General features: G+C 43.9%; 1 pseudogene; it reads right to left on the bottom strand.

Moving 5' to 3' along the window:
• Positions 1-1,319: 1,319 nt before the first annotated feature.
• Positions 1,320-1,437, bottom strand: LOC126089701 (5S ribosomal RNA; annotated as a pseudogene).
• Positions 1,438-23,361: the final 21,924 nt, after the last annotated feature.

Consider the following 23,361-nt stretch of genomic DNA (forward strand, 5'->3'; position numbering starts at 1 on the left):
GTTGCTGACGTCGACGAACTGAAGGCTAGGATACAAGCTGCTGTGGGCACTGTGACAGAAAACATGTTACGAAACACCTGGCGGAAACTGGAATACCGCCTCGACATTCTCTGAGCTACCAAGAGAGCACACGTTGAGATTTACTAAAGTAAGTGGTCTTAAAAAAGAAACCAGTAACACTAACCTGTGGAACGGCATTAAATGTAAATTATTATATCAAATCGTTATTCTGTAATAAATTATTATGATCAGGGCAAGACTTTGTGCTCACCCTGTATATTCAAGAACTGACATATGCTCATAAATTATGAATAGACACTTACATATAAATAATAACTGTTGCTTGGCAGTATATTAATATAAATGAGTAGTCAATGCGCCCCTGTAAATCTGCCTATGTCCAGTATGTACAAAATGTCTGCAGTTGCGGAGCAGTGACAAAATGCGTCCGTACAGAAGCAGATTGTCGCACCACTCTTAGTAGCGCGAGAGGAGTCAAGAGTTGAAGTACAATATTAAAACATTTGCTGTTTTTTTCATCGCAGCTACATATTGTTTATCGATAGCGATTCATATCATGTCTTTGACAGCGCAAAAAAATAATATTATCGCTTTCGCGTGCAAATGAGCCCCTAAACCCTGCACGAACACTAACACTACCTGGGGAACGTACTGCATCGTCAGTTACAGAAACAGCAAACTCGTCAATAACTTCCATCACAATAGGATGGCTTCCATGTGCCACACTAAGCTCACCCGTATTTTCGAATTTCATTGTTTTCTTTAAACAATTTAATCACATCAGGCCTTTCAGGCGGCGATGCTCTCTCATTGCAGCTCTGTAACTGCTGCCGTTCACATAAAACAGGTTCTCTAACAGCGCACGGTCTCTCTTCTCGATATCCATACCGTTCACTCACGGCATGGCTTGTCAAATGATAACATGGGTGTCACACCGTCATACGAACATCATACAGCACCAGATTAGCACCTGGTGGCCACAATTGGAACTGATTTGTCGTCCAGCGTAAATCGCTTCCGCATTAACGCACTAGCATATCTACCAAGTTTCCCTGCCTTACAATAATTACAGCCCACACTGCACCTCCGTGTGTAAAGCACTCCGTCCTCAGGCCACGAGTGGCCTACCGGGACCATCCGACCGCCGTGTCATCCTCAGTTAAGGATGCGGATAGGAGGGGCGTGTGCTCAGCACACCGCTCTATCGGTCGTTATGATGGTATTCTTGACTGAAGCCGCTACTATTCGGTCGAGAAGCTCCTCAATTGGCATCACGAGGCTGAGTGCGCCCCGAAAAATGGCAACAGCGCATGGAGGCCTGGATGGTCACCCATCCAAGTGCCGACCACGCCCGACAGCGCTTAACTTCGGTGATCTCACTGGAACCGGTGTATCCACTGCGGCAAGGCCGTTGCCCACCTTCGTGTGTAGCTCCACTTTTAATTATAACCACCCGGTATTACTGGGCCACCGAGAATATGCACTGGCTGAGGCAGTGAAGAGTGAAAGCTTGGTGCTGGACTATTAGTGACTACCTGACCTGCCGTTACTTTAATGAAGAGACCTTAGCAGATACAGATACGCACAATGTCTTGAAGCCGGCCGCGGTGGTCTAGCGGTTCTGGCGCTGCAGTCCGGAACCGCGGGACTGCTACGGTCGCAGGTTCGAATCCTGCCTCGGGCATGGGTGTGTGTGATGTCCTTAGGTTAGTTAGGTTTAAGTAGTTCTAAGTTCTAGGGGACTTATGACCTAAGATGTTGAGTCCCATAGTGCTCAGAGCCACAATGTCTTGAAGAAGTGCTAACAGCTCTCCTAGAGAAAGCCCGAGTACGGGGTCCCGGGTTCGATTCCCGGCGGGGTCAGGGATTTTCGCCTGCCTCGAGATGACTGGGTGTTTGTGTTGTCCTCATCATTTCATCATCATCCAGGAAAGTGGCGAAATTGGACTGAGCAAAAGGTTGGGAAATTGTACGGGCGCTGATAACCACACAGTTGAGCGCCCCACAAACCAAACATCATCATCATCATCCTAGAGAAAGCGTCCCACGTGTAGGTGTGGGGTACCAGAACGATCCATGCCCGGCTCATTACCGACTTCTGGCCAGGAAAGCGCTCACGCTGCTCTTTCCTGGTCGCTGGATAAGATGTGAAGGCGTCATCAGTTTGTCTGCGCGCTCTCCTGATATAACGCCACTGCACTTTTTCTCTTACAAAGATAAACCCAGACATGAGGTCCATGGACAAGTGTCGACAACCCAAGGGGTTGTAAAACATTTCATTGTTTCCGTACAGGCATTGTTTCCGTCGAAAAGACGACTTCGGTCTATCCAGTAGTCGTTGCACCAGTGGCTGCAAACGTATATTATACTAGACGGTGGCCATTTCCAACACTTGATGCTATAAGTTTAATCTTAATTAAATAGTTTTGGCCGCATTCTTGTGGTGTCGTTTGGTGCTGTTGCTGTGGACATTAAGCTCATATTACGAACTTATCATTAAACAAACTTTATATATCAATTCCCTGTGTTAGAAATAACATCAGTTTTTGATGTGTACCTTTCTTTCAAGGCTATGCCAGAAATAAGACCATAATTTTCATCTTATTTAACTGATGAATCATCATCTTGTGATTGAAGCTCAGTGTAAATTTGTGTATGCTTCTTACTATACAGAATGATTCAGCTGCGCCGGCCGGGATGGACGAGTGGTTCTAGGCGCTACAGTCTGGTATCGCGCGACCGCTACGGGCCCAGGTTCGAATCCTGCCTCTGGCATGGATGTGTGTGATGTCGTTAGGTTTAAGTAGTTCTAAGTTCTAGGAGACTGATGACCTCAGAAGTTAAGTCCCATAGTGCTGAGAGCAACTTTTTTTTTTTTTTTTATAGCTGCCCCTACCTACAGCTTTTATGCAACACACAACGCCTTCAGAAACCACGTGCTAGATTTTTATATTCTCTCGCTCACTACACCCTAGCTATTAGTGCTACAGAAAATGTAGGAAATTTAACCTACTTCATTAAATTTTGTACTGGGATACGTTTTCCCTCGAGGCCACGGTTTTCTTGTTATTAAAGAGAAATGCGTTTGAAGGTCACATTGTATATTTTTCTTGAATAATTTGAAAACTACGGCCTCTAGCGAAATGTGCCCGAGTAAAAATTTAACTACATTAAATTTCCTACAAAAAGGTACTGTTAATTTTGTTCTGTAGTACTAACAGACTGCGCATGGCGAGGGAGAGAATATGAAAATCTTGTGCATGGTATTTGAAGGCATTTTTGGTTGCATAAAAGCTGTAGGTGGGAGCAGTCTGTATAATTGTGATGAGTAATCCTTAGATATCACATTCTTTTTTTTCCAGTACATCCAGCTACACGTAGCCAAGTGTGATTAGTATCAGTTGCAAAACAAATTTTTTTCTTCGTTATTCAGATTTTGTGAACAGACTCTCTTATCTGTGTAAAACTGGGGCGCACATTAGCTTCATGCAGCAGTTTCCCATGATACAGCGATCGTTTCTAGATGTTGTTTATTTCTCCGAAACTACTAATCGGATCTGAAAGAGTGAAAAGCCGTTGCATTTTCCTCTTTTAGAACAGAAATTACTGTAGTTCAGTTTCAAAATCATTTCGGTGAAAACAAGATTATGATTCTTAAAGTGTTCAGAAAATTCCTGATGAGAACAGACTGGTTTCTTTCCTATTTTCCAAACTTCGTAGGAGCTATCCTCCATACTTTACAGCTTTGAGTTAGCGTCACTACCAGAAAATGGAGAACATGTGATATGTAGAAATACTTTGTGAAGCTATTGCGACACCGTCCGATTTATCATTCAATGTATGCAGAAATATTTGTAGTGTCGGGAAAGCCATAAATGGAATAAATGTCGTCCTTTGTGGTTTAATATGTTGTTATGTGCTTTGTTTCAGACTAGATGAGAAGTCAACGCTACATTTACTTTCATAGGTGTGGGAAGTCATCCTAAACCACTCTTGGTTTGGCTGGTATATCAGATCAAGAGTAATTAACTCTGCATACAGATTATAGTAGCGTAGTAGAGCATTAGCATCGACGAGTTGTTACTGCTCCGCCAGACCAGATTGCTGTTACCTGGAAGCCAAAAGACGTATCTAAGTATATTTAGGATTTTTCATTTAATTTAGTGATTACACTGCCTTGTACAGTCTCCCGATACGTGCCAATAACGTAGGTATGTATATAGTGTTCTTGTGTTGATGACGAACTTCTGCTGACGGTAGCGGTGAGAGGGTAGAAAAAATAAGGCATACGCAGATTGTAGCTCTTTAATGAGTATTTATCAATACATTCCGTACACAAATATAAGCTATCAGTTATACCTAACCATAAGAAGGTGGCTTGCATTCAGATATGGGGCAGCATGGGGGCACGTAACACTGCACCTGTACTGAGCTGCACCTCTCTCCGCCCTTGCATGGATTATTCGCGCATGGGTCCTCGCACTGAAACAGACAGACAGCGTATATAGAAGTTTCTTGATACCACTACGTCAGCACATCACTTTATTGTGTGAATACCATTCACTTACAATGAATATCAAGTAATCTGATTTTTGATGTTGCCCTCAATTTCAACGCATTCTGTGCCAACATATTCAACTCTACATGTGATATACATAACGTGTTTTGAATTTTTTAGACCGCGTTTCCTTACAATGGCTCCACTATACTGCTCTTTTAAGCACCACGGTAACCATAGTAGATGAACTACGAACGTGTACCTTCTTCTCAGGGTTGGAAATTTTCGTAACAATCCATCCTCGACTATTTTAACTACTATTTTTCCATTTTATACCGTTTCAGTTCACTTAGTTTTCACCATCGTTCTGTACCAATAAAGCAAACAATAGTCTTACCTCTGCAAAAGGAATTTAATGTAAAATCTGTAGCAGATTATAGCCCTTCATCTCTTCTCTACTGGCAAAAATAATAGAAGCATTTATGGAAGACTAATTAAGTTTCTGAACTAAACCGTCTAGCGAAGCACAGTTTGGTTTTTAAAGTGGTCAAAGTACAAAAAAAGCGATACCAGAGATTACTGAAGTAGTACTTCATGCTCTGGCCAATCATGACTTCATTACCAGGTAATTTTGTACGTCTGTTCAAAGCACTAGACACTGTTTCCCTTAAAATTATACAAAATAAGTTGAAATCATTAGGAATAGGATGAATAATAGCTGACAAGTTCTGTTCCTATATGTAAAATAGACTACACGGAGTACAGAAAGCAGCAATCAAAAGTAAATAAAAGTTTTTGTAGAACATTCATGAATGAAAATATATTAATACAATTTTTCCTTTCGGCAGCATCTTACGAAAAAATAATTCATCAATACCTCTCCATTTAGGGTTAGACTAGGGGGAGAACTACTCTTAGGTGCCGGCAGTAACATTGTAATCATAGATAAAACTTCAAACCACCTGACACATAATGCAAATGGAACTCTTGAGAATGTTTGGCCTTTTGTATTTGTCAATACGTAGTGACCCAGCACTAAACACAAAGGAAACAAACATTGTTAATTTCAGCTAAAAGAGACAAAAAAACTACCCTCAGGCTAACTGCACGTGATATTTTCATAGAGTTTGCTACAAACAAAGCAGTTACTACGGTATAAGTGAAGTACAAGAACGGAAAGTGTGATCAACACTTTATGTGCGCAGAATGTGTCATCGGCATATAACAGCAAGAACCTCAGAGTAGTTAATGAAATTTTCCATAGATCATATTCCCAACAGTCAATTGTATATCCACACACATATACACTGAGGAGACCAAAGAAACTGGTACATCTGCCTAACATCGTGTAGGGTCCCCGCGAGCACGCAGAAGTGCCGCAACACGACGTGGCATGGACTCGACTAATGTCTGAAGTAGTCCTGGTTGGAACTGATACCATGAACCCTGCAGGGCTGTCCATAAACCCGTAAGAGTACGAGGGGGTGGAGTTCTCTTCTGAACAGCACGTTGCAAAGCATCTCAGATATCATCAGTAACGTTGATGTATGGGGACTTTGGTAGTCAGCGGAAGTGTTTAAACTTAGACCAGAGTTCCTGGAGCCACTCCGCAGCAATTCTGCACGTGTGGGGTGTCGCATTGTCCTGCTCGATTGCCCAAGTCTATCGGAAAGCACAATAGACATGAATGGATGTGGGTGATTAGAAAGGACGCTTACGTACGTGTCACCTGTCAGAGTCGTATCTAGACGTATCATGAGTCCCATGTCACTCCAACTGAACATGCCCCACACCATTACAGAGCCTCCACCAGCTTTAATAGTCCGCTGCTGACATGCATGGTCCATGGATTCATGAGGTTGTCTCCACACTCGTACAAGTCCATCCGCTCAATACAATTTGAAACGGGACTCGTCGGACCAAGCAACAAGTTTCCAGCCATCAACAATCCAATGTCGGTGTTGACTGGCCCAGGCGAGGCGTAAAGTCTAGTGTCGTGCAGTCATCAAGAGTACACGAGTGGGCCTTCGGCTCCGAAAACCCCTTATCGATGTTGTTTCGTTGAATGTTTCGCACGCTGCCACTTATTGATAGCCTAGCACTGAAATCTGCAGCAGTTGCGGAAGGGTTGCAGTTCTGTCACGTTGAACGATTCTCTTCAGTCGTCGCTGGTCCCGTTCTTGCAGGATCTTTTTCCGGCCACAGTGATTTCGGAGATCTGATGTTTTACCGAATCACTGTTATTCACGCTACACTCGTGAAACGGTTGTACTGGAAAATCCCCACTTCATCGCCACCTCGGAAATGGATGCTGTGTCCCATTGCTCGTGCGCCGACTATAACACCACGTTCAAACTTACTTGTATCTTGATAACCTGCCATTGTAGCAGCAGTAATGGGTCTAAGAACTGCGTCAGACACCTGCTCTATTTGAATACGCATGTTTATACCAGTTTCCTTCGCGGTTTATATATATATATATATATATATATATATATATATATATATATATATATATATTTCTGGAAATTGAAATATAAACACCGTGAATTCATTGTCCCAGGAAGGGGAAACTTTATTGACACATTCCTGGGGTCAGATACATCACATGATCACACTGACAGAACCACAGGCACATAGACACAGGCAACAGAGCATGCACAATGTCGGCACTAGTACAGTGTATATCCACCTTTCGCAGCAATGCAGGCTGCTATTCTCCCATGGAGACGATCGTAGAGATGCTGGATGTAGTCCTGTGGAACGGCTTGCCATGCCATTTCCACCTGGCGCCTCAGTTGGACCAGCGTTCGTGCTGGACGTGCAGACCGCGTGAGACGACGCTTCATCCGGTCCCAAACATGCTCAATGGGGGACAGATCCGGAGATCTTGCTGGCCAGGGTAGTTGACTTACACCTTCTAGAGCACGTTGGGTGGCACGGGATACATGCGGACGTGCATTGTCCTGTTGGAACAGCAAGTTCCCTTGCCGGTCTAGGAATGGTAGAACGATGGGTTCGATGACGGTTTGGATGTACCGTGCACTATTCAGTGTCCCCTCGACGATCACCAGTGGTGTACGGCCAGTGTAGGAGATCGCTCCCCACACCATGATGCCGGGTGTTGGCCCTGTGTGCCTCGGTCGTATGCAGTCCTGATTGTGGCGCTCACCTGCACGGCGCCAAACACGCATACGACCATCATTGGCACCAAGGCAGAAGCGACTCTCATCGCTGAAGACGACACGTCTCCATTCGTCCCTCCATTCACGCCTGTCGCGACACCACTGGAGGCGGCCGGAACGATGTTGGGGCGTGAGCGGAAGACGGCCTAACGGTGTGCGGGACCGTAGCCCAGCTTCATGGAGACGGTTGCGAATGGTCCTCGCCGATACCCCAGGAGCAACAGTGTCCCTAATTTGCTGGGAAGTGGCGTTGCGGTCCCCTACGGCACTGCGTAGGATCCTACGGTCTTGGCGTGCATCCGTGCGTCGCTGCGTTCCCGTCCCAGGTCGACGGGCACGTGCACTTTCCGCCGACCACTGGCGACAACATCGATGTACTGTGGAGACCTCACGCCCCACGTGTTGAGCAAGTCGGCGGTACGTCCACCCGGCCTCCCGCATGCCCACTATACGCCCTCGCTCAAAGTCCGTCAACTGCACATACGGTTCACGTCCACGCTGTCACGGCATGCTACCAGTGTTAAAGACTGCGATGGAGCTCCGTATGCCACGGCAAACTGGCTGACACTGACGGCGGCGGTGCACAAATGCTGCGCAGCTAGCGCCATTCGACGGCCATCACCGCGGTTCCTGGTGTGTCCGCTGTGCCGTGCGTGTGATCATTGCTTGTACAGCCCTCTCGCAGTGTCCGGAGCAAGTATGGTGTTAATGTGTTCTTTTTTCCATTTCCAGGAGTATATATATATATATATATATATATATATATATATATATATATATATATATATATATATATCTGTGTGTGTGTGTGTGTGTGTGGCTAGATGCTAGTTTTTTGTGGGTTTGTAATTGGCTTCTAATTACTATTCTTCGGTGATACAGAAGACGTTTTTAAGGAGAAACAACTTTGAAAATACCTTTGGTATTTGTCAAACATCGGCAGATTGTCAGAATCTTATAGCTACGTATTTCACTCATTTCTGCAACGGCTCAAAAAACCGATTTCGTAAATAACAGATTTTCCGTTTTTTATTCCTGTATAAACGTACAAATCGAACAAAGATGAAAAATTTTGACTCTTAGTTTCAAGGTATATAGGATGAAAATATTAAATTAAACAGGCAAATAAAAGAAAATGTAGTCTGTGCACCGCTCGCTGCTTTTCCCGAAAAGTGGTTGAATACTACAAAAAATTCATCTCCTATTGATTCTAATTTTTTGGAACACTGCTCTAAAATAATGTTGCAGTCGGGGATCAAACCACTATTTGTATTAAAGGGGAAAAACGGAGGTTAAAGAACTTAGTTTTTTGCGTTAAATTATCCGTTTTGAATAGCTGCAAGCAGGTAGGGTCATATTATGTAGACAGAGGCAGAAGGTCAGCAACATTCTATATTATTGTATACTAAGTATGAATTGTTATTTCTGTAATTTTTTGTTGTTAGCGAAATTTCCTTCCTCATTTTTATTTCACAGAAATGGCAGACAAATACATAATGTCTTTAAAACAAATGAACCATTGCACTTCATTGGTATGTCACTGTGTAAAAATATTTCCAGGCTAGGTATAGAATAGGTGGGGGCAAGTAGACGCACACCTTAAGCAACGACACAAGGCAACGTGGACATAATTGTCTCATCAGTTTTATGCCATGTGTTTGTTGCACGATTCTGTTAGTGTTCTTATTAAAATAGTACAGATCGCTTTTCCCATTTTCTATAATAAGGCAATATTGCAAACCATTGCTAATTTTGCAAACAAAAGTTACTCCTTTTTAAAAAATGTTTTATTTATAGATGAAAAATTTTAGCACTGCTGCTACGGCTCATTCATTTTTCGGTTACTTAACTCTGTTATTAGTAAAATATAGAAGAGTCTGTTGTCACCAAGACCAAATAAATATCGAAAAATACGTGTTATTCAGAACTAAAATAGCGGTATCCATTTTAACCGGTCGGTTTATCCCATCTCTACTGTGTCCTGTAGTTTGCGTCTTGGGGAAGTGTGTGTGTGGCAGGCAGAAATAATTAAAGAGGCTGTTCGAATATTGTGAGTCGGTGGAAAACTGCTAGTTATAGAAGGAACTCTCTCACAAGACCAGAAACCATTGTGAGGCAAACTTAGGAATTCCGATCGCAATGTGTTTCTCACGGAAAAAAGTTGTTCCGAGGTAACATCAGACGCCGTGACGTCGGCCTGGAACGATAGAGCAGAGAAGGCTGTGATGACGTCAGCCAGTAGAACTCCATGTCGAAACCACGACAGGGGCGGCACCTCTACGAAGAGAATATAAGCGCCGCTACAGCCAGCCTTGGCCACTCTAGAAGAGCCGCACTAGAAGACTCGCAGTGATAGCAGTGACTTACGAATTTGTGTGATTTGCTTGCATGGAAATTGTATATATCGAAGGACACTGATTATTTGCGTGTCGCCATTTGCTTGCGACCCATCTCTGTAGAAACCCAAGTTGTCAATTTAATTTACTGTAATAGACACAATTAATAAGATTTGCTTGAATTATGTCTAGGTGGGAATTTAAGGAGATGGGACCTGGATAAACTGAAAGAACCAGAGGTTGTACAGAGTTTTAGGGAGAGCATAAGGGAACAATTGACAGGAATGGGGGAAAGAAATACAGTAGAAGAAGAATGGGTAGCTTTGAGGGATGAAGTAGTGAAGGCAGCAGAGGATCAAGTAGGTAAAAAGACCAGGGCTCTTAGAAATCCTTGGGTAACAGAAGAAATATTGAATTTAATTGATGAAAGAAGAAAACATAAAAATGCAGTTAATGAAGCAGGCAAAAAGGAATACAAACGTCTCAAAAATGAGATCGACAGGAAGTGCAAAATGGCTAAGCAGGGATGGCTAGAGGACAAATGTAAGGATGTAGAGGCTTATTTCACTAGGGGTAAGATAGATACTGCCTACAGGAAAATTAAAGAGACCTTTGGAGATAAGAGAACCACTTGTATGAACATCAAGAGCTCAGATGGAAACCCAGTTCTAAGCAAAGAAGGGAAAGCAGAAAGGTGGAAGGAGTATATAGAGGGTCTATACAAGGGCGATGTACTTGAGGACAATATTATGGAAATGGAAGAGGATGTAGCTGAAGATCAAATGGGAGATACGATACTGCGTAAAGAGTTTGACAGAGCACTGAAAGACCTGAGTCGAAACAAGGCCCCGGGAGTAGACAACATTCCATTTGAACTACTGATGGACTCGGGAGAGCCAGTCATGACAAAACTCTACCATCTGGTGAGCACGATGTATGAAACAGGCGAAATACCCTCAGACTTCAAGAAGAATATAATAATTCCAATCCCAAAGAAAGCAGGTGTTGACAGATGTGAAAATTACCGAACAATCAGTTTAATAAGTCACAGCTGCAAAATACTAACACGAATTCTTTACAGACGAATGGAAAAACTAGTAGAAGCCAACCTCGGGGAAGATCAGTTTGGATTTCGTAGAACTACTGGAACACGTGAGGCAATACTGACCTTACGACTTATCTTAGAAGAAAGATTAAGGAAAGGCAAACCTACATTTCTAGCATTTGTAGACTTAGAGAAAGCTTTTGACAATGTTGACTGGAATACTCTCTTTCAAATTCTAAAGGCGGCAGGGGTAAAATACAGGGAGCGAAAGGCTATTTACAATTTGTACAGAAACCAGATGGCAGTTATAAGAGTCGAGGGATATGAAAGGGAAGCAGTGGTTGGGAAGGGAGTAAGACAGGGTTGTAGCCTCTCCCCGATGTTATTCAATCTGTATATCGAGCAAGCAGTAAAGGAAACAAAAGAAAAATTCGGAGTAGGTATTAAAATCCATGGAGAAGAAATAAAAACCTTGAGGTTTGCCGATGACATTGTAATTCTATCAGAGACAGGAAAAGACCTGGAAGTGCAGTTGAACGGAATGGACAGTGTCTTGAAAGGAGGGTATAAGATGAACATCAACAAAAGCAAAACGAGGATAATGGAATGTAGTCGAATTAAGTCGGGTGATGCTGAGGGAATTAGATTAGGAAATGAGACACTTAAAGTAGTAAAGGAGTTTTGCTATTTGGGGAGCAAAATAACTGATGATGGTCGAAGTAGAGAGGATATAAAATGTAGACTGGCAATGGCAAGGAAAGCCTTTCTGAAGAAGAGAAATTTGTTAACATCGAGTATAGATTTAAGTGTCAGGAAGTCATTTCCGAATGTATTTGTATGGAGTGTAGCCATGTATGGAAGTGAAACATGGGCGATAAATAGTTTGGACAAGAAGAGAATAGAAGCTTTCGAAATGTGGTGCTACAGAAGAATGCTGAAGATTAGATGGGTATATCACATAACTAATGAGGAAGTATTGAATAGGATTGGGGAGAAGAGAAGTTTGTGGCACAACTTGACCAGAAGAAGGGATCGGTTAGTAGGACATGTTCTGAGGCATCAAGGGATCACCAATTTAGTATTGGAGGGCAGCGTGGAGGGTAAAAATCGTAGGGGGAGACCAAGAGATGAATACACTAAGCAGATTCAGAATGATGTAGGTTGCAGTAGGTACTGGGAGATGAAGAAGCTTGCACAGGATAGAGTAGCATGGAGAGCTGCATCAAACCAGTCTCAGGACTGAAGACCACAACAACAACAACATGTCTAGCTATGGGAGAAAACAGCGTCCTAGGCACGCTATATCAGACGAGTGGGCAGGATCTCACAAAAGTGGCACCGAGTAGACTTGGTGGAAGCCACGAGTTTCTAACGCTACAGTCCGAAGGTTTGAGAACGTACGGTAGATGAGCCAAAGACAAGAAATGGTAAAGAGGAGCAAGGACAGGGAAACACTTTGGTGGTTACTTCTGTGTAGTTGAGACCTGGGCCGATGGAATGGAACACCTGGCACGCAGAGTGCTGCTCTGTTGGGAGTCGCCTGGCGGCAGCCAGTCTGCAGCTACTGCGTCGAGGTGGCAACCTTGCCAAAGTTTGCCACTACCAACAAGTCCACACTCATTTGCAGAAGCGAGATCTGCACCAAGTAGAAATTTGGCGATTAACGTATGTCCTCTTAATATTTAAGATTCAATCAATGAGTGCACCATGTTACAAAAAATAAAGTCTTTTAATCATTTTTTTCACTTGGGCCTTCACAGCTGTATATTTCTTGAAGGACACTAATATGTTTCCACATAGGCTGGTTTCCACACTTATTTACTTTATTTAGTTTTGCACGATTGGTACATGTCGGCCTTACCAGCCGTTCCCAAGCGCTTTAGGTACCAATATGTTGTAATAAACTGACAGGAAAAAAAATCACATCAAGAAGAAGTTGTACGACATAACGAAAGTTGGTAGGCATGTTTCTACATCTTGTGATGGTACTTGAATTACGTAACCATTACGGCACCTCACCTCAACCTCTCGATACCAGCAATATTCTACTGTGTTTCTGTAAAATAGTTAACATATTTCTGTGACAACATTCAGATTTTATTTCATTAATGTAGAGGTACATCGATACTTCGATATGTATGTATTGCAATGACATTATTCTTATGTGTATTCTTTTCTTTTGTCACTATGATCATTGACGTACTTGTAACTCGGATTTTTTGGGTGCGTAAGCGGTTATTAGAGAGTCAATCTTTGGTCGTCATATTAAAAAGACGCAAATTGTAGTCAGTTTATGAAATGTGAACTTTAACAGTGAGGAAGATATTTTCAAGTATGTTTTATATTGTAAAGTGATATTTTGGAACGAGTGACGTGATTTTGCAACAAAAGTAATAAAAAAGAAGTGTAACTTAAGTTCGGAGTGCTGATTACTTTTTTACATCACCATTGTCCTAACTTTCAAAAGTTTAATCTTCAAGAATGGTTTATGAAACACATCTATAAAACTTTTGAATATCGCAGAATAACACCTAGGCCTCTTTGCGTCCGAGCTTGGAATCATCACTGCCTAGATTTTCGACGATTGAGCCATGAATTCACAACGAGACCAGCGTGGGAAACACGAAAAGATGAGTGCCTAGTTTATCCATTATTTCAAGAAATGACTTTGTTAACTGTGCTCTAATGACACCTGCCACATAGTATAACTTTGTTGTTGCCCGAAAATGCAATATATAACAGCGTGAGCAACACTACAATCATAATTAATTTTTGATCTTTTGTTGTGGTAGGGTTGTTAGAATCTGAAAGATGGTGTCTATTCAAACTTTGCATAAAACGCATAGGAGGGCTGTTCGTAGCGCCACTATGAGGTGGCAAATCAGTTTTGTCTTAAAAACACGCTGTAACGCTCGTGAATGTTAGTTACCTTTGAAACTGGACGTGGTGGGTTGATGTTAGTCAAGCATGCCTGTAAGACGACAAGGACACCATTATCAACACCTCACTGGGTTTGAAGATGATATTTTAGTAGGGCTAGGAGATGGTGAATGTTCCTCCTGCGACATTGGCAGTAGTGTACCCACAGGACATGTTTGCTGGCAGCAGTGGTCAGGGGAATGTAAGTTCGCAAGAAGAGCAGACTCTGACCGGCCACGTGGTAATACCGAGAGGGAAGACCGTAGTGTTCGGCGTACGGCTCTGGAGCACCGTAGTGCATCTTCAGCAGCTGCTGAGCAGCAGTGGACACCACAGTGACACAACGAGCTGTTACAAATCACTTACGTTAAGGACAGCTCTGAGCCAGGCGTCTCCGTAGCGTGTATTTCACTGATCCCAAACCACCGCCATCTGGTGTCAAGCGTGAGCTCACTGGAAGATTGTTTGGAGGTCTGTTGTGTCTTCTGATGAAAACTGGTAGAAGCCTCGGTGCCAGTGATGGACGTGTGTTGGCTAGAGGGAGACCAGTTGAGAGTCTGCAACCAAGCTGTCTGTGTGCTACGTACAGTGGATCTACAACTGGAGTTATGGTCTGGACTGCGACTTCGAATGACAGCAGGAGCGCTCTCGTGGTTCCCTCACGCACCCTGACTGCAAAAGTGTACGTCAGACAGGTGATTCGACCTGTTGTGCTGCCATTCTGGGGGGTGTTTTCCCGCAGGATAACGGTCGTTCACATACAGCTGTTGATGTGTTGGCAGATGTGCCAACACCTTGTAGTTAGAGGAGGCCGAAATGCACGCTATAATCTAACGCAGACTGGCGTGAGGTCTGGAACAGGATACGTAATGAATGCTATAAAGACAAGTACGTAACTGCTGGAATACTTAACTTTAATCCATCATTTGTATAGAGCATTCTTGATGATACAAGTGAGACTCTCTCCAGAAATGGTTAATGGCGCCTTGCTAGGTCGTAGCCATGGACTTAGCTGAAGGCTATTCTAACTGTCTCTCGGCAAATGAGAGAAAGGCATCGTCAGTGTAGTCGCTAGCAAAGTCGTCTGTACAACTGGGGCGAGTGCTCGTACGTCTCTCTAGACCTGCCGTGTGGTGGCGCTCGGTCTGCAATTACTGACAGTGGCGACACGCGGGTCCGACATGTACTAATGGACCGCGGCCGATTAAAAGCTACCACCTAGCAAGTGTGGTGTCTGGCGGTGACACCGCAGCTGTCGTAACCTGAACCGTGGCGCGGCTCTCGGGCGCAAGACGCTATCGATTTCTCCTCTGGTCGAGGTCGGCACTATGTGCGATGGCGAGCGCCTCCTGTCGGAGCGGGTCCTAACGAGGGAGTGAGTGCGAGTCAAGGGAGTCTGGGGTGGACATCAGGACACTGCGGCCGCACTCTGAGGCGACAAGAGAAGAGCACGGCCGAGAAGGGAGCGTTGAGCAAGGCGGCAGTCAGCATCGCGTTCCGGGGGACAGAGAGTTGCGGCAGTCCGGCGAGCAGACACCAGCTTCGGGATAAGTCCTCCGGTTTGTGGACGTGACCTGGGTCGTATTTTGGCGCAGTATAGTTTGCTTGGTACGCATCTGCTGCTCCCTTTATGCCCCGTGTGTTGTTCTGTCCGTGTGTGCATTGAAAAGGTTACGCTCCGGCTGGAACAGTGGCTTGTGCTTTACGTTCATACACGCTGACTCATTTGTTTTGCTGCAGGCAGCTGTAATTTCAGAGATTTTTTTGTCGCGATTGTCTTAGCCCGGTGGTGCCTAGTATCCGAGAACAAGACGGCTAACGTGTGACCTGTTGTTTTGGGTTTTGGAGTCCTTTTTGGGCAACCTAGTAATCACGCACACAAATGTATTGCTGCCGAGTGAGGTTAGTCCTAATCTTGTGGAACTGAGCTTTCAGTGACTGGCTCGTCTGCAAATTAATTAATTTAACCTTTGTGGTGTGTTGTTTTTTGCTTTCAATGGTCAATTTCTTGTCATTCATTCGTGTACGTTTCGCCGTTAATGATAACTGTAAGATAGCAAGGTCTTGAAGGCTTGCGTATCGTGACTCTATTTTAGGCAACTGTTTAATTTGATTTCTTGTTTATCGGTCTGGTGAAAACTTGTGCCAAGTTTACTAATTTTCGCCTGTGGTCCGGAAGTTGGTTTGAAGGTAAATCCGTTGTTCAATCTTTACTGGACCTAACTGTTAACTGATCTTGCGTTGAACTAATGCCATTATTAAATCGTTTCTTGTGTGCTATAAATTGTATTACCATAGACAAGGAGACAGGGCACATTCTGTGGTCGAGGGGCAGGCACGGTTGCTGCTTTCCGCGTGGCGCCTTGTCGCTCGCTATCATTTCCCGCGTTAGTACGGACGGCGTGAGATTTGTTTGCTCGCGGTTGTATGGCCGCAAGTCAGCTGTGCCTGCTCCCGCTTCAGGGTGTGCCGTGTTTCGTAAGGCGTACGCCGACTTTCAGTCACTGTTACTCCTGTGTTGCTGTCGGTCGCTTACCGAAACGTTAGTCTGTTTTAGCACGGTGGCCACTGGGCCGTGACGATGTCGGTTGATGACCAGCGTTGGGGCGGTCGTCCGCTCTGAGTGGCTTCGGTCGCTTGGACTTGGCAGTTACCTTCTGGTTAAACAGATCAAACTTGTTTATTTGCTGTAAATTCCTAAACAGTTTGTGAGAAAAGTTGTAACTCAGCTTTTCATGATTTTACACAATTCAAGCATTTTGGTAAGGCGTTTTCCTATCTATGTTTTATTTAAATAAGAATTCTTTATTGGCGTTATTCACCTGTTGAAGCTTAACATAAAATTTGTAACTTAGATTTCATGATTTTATTTAATGTAAGCATTCTTGTAAAGCAGTCCTTTATCTACGTTTTATTGATTGGTAATTCTTTATTGGGGTTATTCACTGGTTGAAGATTAACATACAGGGTGTTTCAAAAATGACCGGTATATTTGAAACGGCAATAAAAACTAAACGAGCAGCGATAGAAATACACCGTTTGTTGCAATATGCTTGGGACAACAGTAGATTTTCGGGTGGACAAACTTTCGAAATTACAGTAGTTACAATTTTCAATAACAGATGGCGCTGCAAGTGATGTGAAAGATATAGAAGACAACGCAGTCTGTGGGTGCGCCATTCTGTACGTCGTCTTTCTGCTGCAAGCGTGTGCTGTTCACAACGTGCAAGTGTGCTGTAGACAACATGGTTTATTCCTTAGAACAGAGGATTTTTCTGGTGTTGGAATTCCACCGCCTAGAACACAGTGTTGTTGCAACAAGACGAAGTTTTCAACGGAGGTTTAATGTAACCAAAGGACCGAAAAGCGATACAATAAAGGATCTGTTTGAAAAATTTCAACGGACTGGGAACGTGACGGATGAACATGCTGGAAAGGTAGGGCGACCGCGTACGGCAACCACAGAGGGCAACGCGCAACTAGTGCAGCAGGTGATCCGACAGCGGCCTCGGGTTTCCGTTCGCCGTGTTGCAGCTGCGGTCCAATTGACGCCAACGTCCACGTATCGTCTCATGCGCCAGAGTTTACACCCCTATCCATACAAAATTCAAACGCGGCAACCCCTCAGCGCCGCTACCATTGCTGCACGAGAGACATTCGTTAACTATATAGTGCACAGGATTGATGACGGCGATATGCATGTGGGCAGCATTTGGTTTACTGACGAAGCTTATTTTTACCTGGACGGCTTCGTCAATAAACAGAACTGGTGCATATGGGGAACCGAAAAGCCCCATGTTGCAGTCCCATCGTCCCTGCATCCTCAAAAAGTACTGGTCTGGGCCGCCATTTCTTCCAAAGCAATCATTGGCCCATTTTTCAGATCCAAACGATTACTGCATCACGCTATCTGGACATTCTTCGTGAATTTGTGGCGGTACAAACTGCCTTAGACGACACTGCGAACACCTCGTGGTTTATGCAAGATGGTGCCCGGCCACATCGCACGGCCGACGTCTTTAATTTCCTGAATGAATATTTCGATGATCGTGTGATTGCTTTGGGCTATCCGAAACATACAGGAGGTGGCGTGGATTGGCCTCCCTATTCGCCAGACATGAACCCCTGTGACTTCTTTCTGTGGGGACACTTGAAAGACCAGGTGTACCGCCAGAATCCAGAAACAATTGAACAGCTGAAGCAGTACATCTCATCTGCATAGGAAGCCATTCCGCCAGACACGTTGTCAAAGGTTTCGGGTAATTTCATTCAGAGACTACGCCATGTTATTGCTACGCATGGTGGACATGTGGAAAATATCGTACTATAGAGTTTCCCAGACCGCAGCGCCATCTGTTGTTGAAAATTGTAACTACTGTAATTTCGAAAGTTTGTCTGCCTGAAAATGTCCTGTTGTCCCAAGCATATTGCAACAAAAGTTGTATTTCTATCGCTGTTCGTTTAGTTTTTATTGCCGTTTCAAATATACCGGTCATTTTTGAAACACCCTGTATGTTTGTAACTCCTTGCTTAACTGAGATTTGTTAAGGGCCTTTATTGCTGGAAGATCATCAAAGATTGGGTGCTTGCAATTGTGAACACTGTTGTCTATGTTGTGGGCTACCCTTCCACTTCCACAGCCAAGCTGTCCTATCTACCAGTACATAACCTACCATGCTCGACAGCGCTCAACGTGGTGCTTTGGTCTGCTCGATCACCAGAATTGTCGCCAATCGAACACGTGTGGGAAATCATCGGAAGAAAATTCCAGCGTCATCCACGAACAGCTTAACTGTCCCTGTACTGAACGACCACGTGCAACAGCCGTGGACCTCCGTCCCACAAAGTGATGTCGGGCACCTGTATAACACACTGCACGCATGTTTGCTTGCTCACCTTCAACATTCCGGAGGTCATACCGATTATTAATGTACCAGCATTTCAAATCTGCAATGGCTTCTTTCGCGCTTATACACTACTGGCCATTAAAATTGCTACACCACGAAGATGACGTGCTACAGGCGCGAAATTTAAGCGACAGGAAGAAGATGCTGTGATATGCAAATGATTAGCTTTTCAGAGCATTCACACAAGTTTGGCGCCGGTGGCGACACCTGCAATGTGCTGACATGAGGAAAGTTTCCAACCGATTTCTCATACAAGAACAGCAGTTGACCGGCGTTGCCTGGTGTAAGGACGAGAAATGCGTACCATCCCGTTTTCGACTTTGATAAAGGTCGGATTGTAACCTATCACGATTGCGGTTTATCGTATCGCGACATTGCTGCTCGCGTTGGTCGAGATCCAATGACTGTTAGCAGAATATGGAATCGGTGCGTTCAGGAGGGTAACACGGAACGCCGTGCTGGATCCCAACGGCCTCGTATCACTAGCAGTCGAGATGAGAGGCATCTTGTCCGCATGCCTGTTACGGATCGTGCAGCCACTCTCGATCCCTGAGTCAACAGATGGGGACGTTTGTAAAACAACAACCATCTGCACCAACAGTTCCACGACGCTTGTAGCAGCATGGACTATCAGCTCGGAGACCGTGGTGCGGTTACCCTTGACGCTGCATCACAGACAGGAGCGCCTGCGATGGTGTACTCAACGACGATCCTGGGTGCACGAATGGCAAAACGTCATTTTTTAGGATCAATCCAGGTTCTGTTTACAGCATCATGATGGTCGCATCCGTGTTTCGCGACATCACGGTGAACGCACATTGGAAGCGTGAATTCGTCATCGCCATACTGGCGTATCACCCAGCGTGATGGTATGGGGTGCCATTGGTTACACGTCTCGGTGACCTCTTGTTCGCATTGACGGCACTTTGAACAGTGGACGTTACATTTCAAATGTGTTACGACCCGTGGCTCTACCCTTCATCCGATCCCTGTGAAACCCTACATTTCAGCAGGATAATGCACGACCGCATGTTGCAGGTCGTGTACGGGCCTTTCTGGATACATAAAATGTTCGACTGCTGCCCTGGTCAGCACATTCTCCAGATCTGTCACCAATTGAAAACGTCTGGTCAATGGTGGCCGAACAACTGGCTCGTCACAATATGCCAGTCAGTACTCTTGATGAACTGTGGTATCGTGTTGAAGCTCCATGGGCAGCTGTACCTGAACACGCCATCCAAGCTCTGTTTGACTCAATGCCCACGCGTATCAAGGCCGTTATTACGCCCAGAGGTGGTTGTTCTGGGTACTGATTTCTCAGGATCTATGCACCAAAATTGCGTGAAAATGTAATCAGATGTCAGTTCTAGTATAGTATGTTTGTCCAATGAATACCCGTTTATCATCTTCATTTCTTCTTGGTGTTGCAATTTTAATGGCCAGTAGTGTATTAAACTGTGTTTTTGCAATATTAATCACTTAAATATATTACTTGGAAACATGTATTCCAGAAATTTAATTATTCTACATTAATTATTTTTTGGTTTTGCAATTTTTTTCGCAAGTGCATATCCAGTTAATTAGCAATGGACATGGCAGTCCTGAACTCGAGCACCTATACATACAACTGTCAAGTCTGAAACAGACAGTTTAGACTACTGAATACTGTAATGGTCATCGTAGAGACTATTGCCACTACCTGAAGGTGACGATATATGGTTACTGAGGTAGGTAATTTCAAAAACGAATGTTAGGTATCACATGTGCGTCAAACAAAGTTTATTGTATACTTCAGCAGAAATATCAGAAAGTAAATACTGTGATTGCTACAAACATGCAACGTTGTCGCTGTTAATAAATGACAGCTACAGAAAAAATGATATTTTCAATACGTTCTGCTTATATTTGCTGTCGGTGAAGAAATTTGTAATTTCGTGTATGTACTATCACTCAGGGGAGAATCTTACCTTATGAGTCAGTCAATATCTGTTTTTTTCTCCTTCCTTTTTTTTTAGTCAGTCACTGGCGGAAAAGTACTCCTATCGGACTGATTGAAAACTAGAGTACCAGCTGCCTCATTCTACCTTCCTCAGCACTTTGAAAAATTTTCCCAAAAATTTTGGCAAGCGAACATGTTCGCCCTTTTTTTAACATGTAACTCATCTCTCATTCCACAAGTTCCTCTAACTATAACTCGCTCACACCCACTAGTCCATCGCTGTAAGTCACTCAAATCCACCCACTCCCACTTGCCCATTGTCACTCGTTCATTCAGCTCAACGCATCGTCACCATCTCTTCGTGTCTCTCTACCTGTCAGCGTCTCCTGTCTCAAAGCCACAGTCTCCTTTGTGCTGTCCTACCACTACTCTGTCCTCTCTCTCTCACTGTCTCCCTCTTGCTCTCTCTTACTGCTACTATCTCATTCCCACTGCTATTGCCTCTTCTAACTACCACTCTCTCTCTCTCTTCCTCGTTCTCATTGCCAGACTGTCTCTCGTATCACGGGTTCTTACTCACTTTTAATTTCCCCTCTCCTTGTTCCTCTCCCACTGGCACTGTCTCCTTCTCCTTTCCCAAAATTGTTCCATCACTGACAACTATGTTCCACTGCCACTGTCTCTCTCTTCCTCTCACCCTGCTACAGTCTCCTACGCTCTTCCTACGCTATAGCCACTGTGTACCATCTTCCAGTATTTATTAATTTTCCATTCCTTTTCCATTGCCCCGTTTCTTTCTCTCGCACCATAAAAGAGCTCAAATACTTTTGCCTGCCAAACTCTTTGGGCAAATGTTCAAAGCTGCCGAGGAACGTAAAATGAGGCAGATGATACCGCAATTTCAATTCTTTTAAAACAGGAGGATATTAACATTTTCTGCGCTTCGATGGGAGCATTTTTTCGCTGGTTCCCTTCTTTTTTTCTGCTACAACAGGGCAAATCACTCATTTGCTACGAGTTTTATGGGTCAGTAAAATTTTCATAGTTCACTTGAGTGAAACTGAAATAACGCAAAACTAATTTTACACCTCAGACCGGATTTTAAATGCACATAAATTTTGCATGTGTTTCAGTACTACGACACTGTGTTCCCAGAATTCTTCTAATGATAATGAGACACTTTTCAGCGTATTTCTCCGTGCTCAGTCTTTTTATAAACTATGTTTTCACTTCATGCCGTGTTTCAAGAGCATGTTTCACGTGTACGAGTAGGCTAACTTTGAACCTCTGTACCTCGGAAACGTATGAACATATGAAGGAAATTTTCTTGTTCGTTCAACACCAGAATCTTAGGAATACATCGCAAAAATTTCAGCTATTTGGTATGTATAGCGGATCTGCGGCTCGGTTTTTGGGGTTTAGCCAGGAACCACCAGTGAACTAAATTGTGCCTCCGTAAACCCCTTAACCATAGCCCACATACACTGAAGCGCCAAAGAAACTAATATAGGCATGCTTATTCAAAAACAGAGATATGCAAACAGCCACAGTACGGCTCTTCGGTCCGCAACGCCTATTTAAGACAACAGGTGTGTGGCTCAGTTGTTAGATCGGTTACTGCTGCTACAATGGCAGTTAATCCAGATTTAGGTGAGTTTGAAAGTGGTGTTATAGTCGGCGCACGAGCGATGGGACACAACATCTCCGATGTAGCGATGAAGTGGGGGATTTTCCAGTATGCCGTCAACAACTGTTCGCGTGCGAACCATTCAACGAAACATCATCGATATGGGCTTTCGAAGCCGAAGGCCCACTCGTGTACCCTTGATGACTGCACAACACAGAGCTTTACGGCTTGCCTGGGCCCTTCAACACCGACATTGGACTGTTGATGACTTGAAACATGTAGTCTGCTCGAATGAGTCTCGATTCAAATTGTATCCAGCGGGTGGACGTGTACGAGTATGGAGACAACTTCATGAATCCATGGACCCTGCATAACAGCAGAGGACTGTTCAAGCTGTTGGAGGTTCTGTAATGGTGTGGGGCGTGTACAGCTGATACGTCTAGATACGACTCTGACAGGTTACACGTATGTAATCGTCCTGCATCCATTCATGTCCATTGTGCATGTCTACGGACTTGGACAATTCCAGCAGGACTTGTAACAATAATGTACATATAATAATTTTTTTCTTTATGTATTTAGATAAATGTTTCTTTCTGAATTTATGTGAAATAATGTAAATATTATTTTAGATTTTTTCTGTTCGTGTCATGTTGAAGAAACTGTACACAACTTTTGAAATGAATGTCATTACTTATGTTAGATTTTAAGCACTTTGATAACCAAAGGAAAGTGTATTTAATGTTAAAACTATTGTATAATGTGTAAATTGTAATTTAAACACTTGGTCCATACGTAGGTAATGCATTAGAATATGTGTAGTAGAAAACCTGTGGTGAATACCCTACCTGTAGGGACGCGGGAAAAGGTGGATGCAGGCGAGC

This window comes from Schistocerca cancellata, chromosome 6 (genome assembly GCF_023864275.1).
Source record: "Schistocerca cancellata isolate TAMUIC-IGC-003103 chromosome 6, iqSchCanc2.1, whole genome shotgun sequence".
Classification (NCBI taxonomy): Eukaryota; Metazoa; Arthropoda; class Insecta; order Orthoptera; family Acrididae; genus Schistocerca; species Schistocerca cancellata.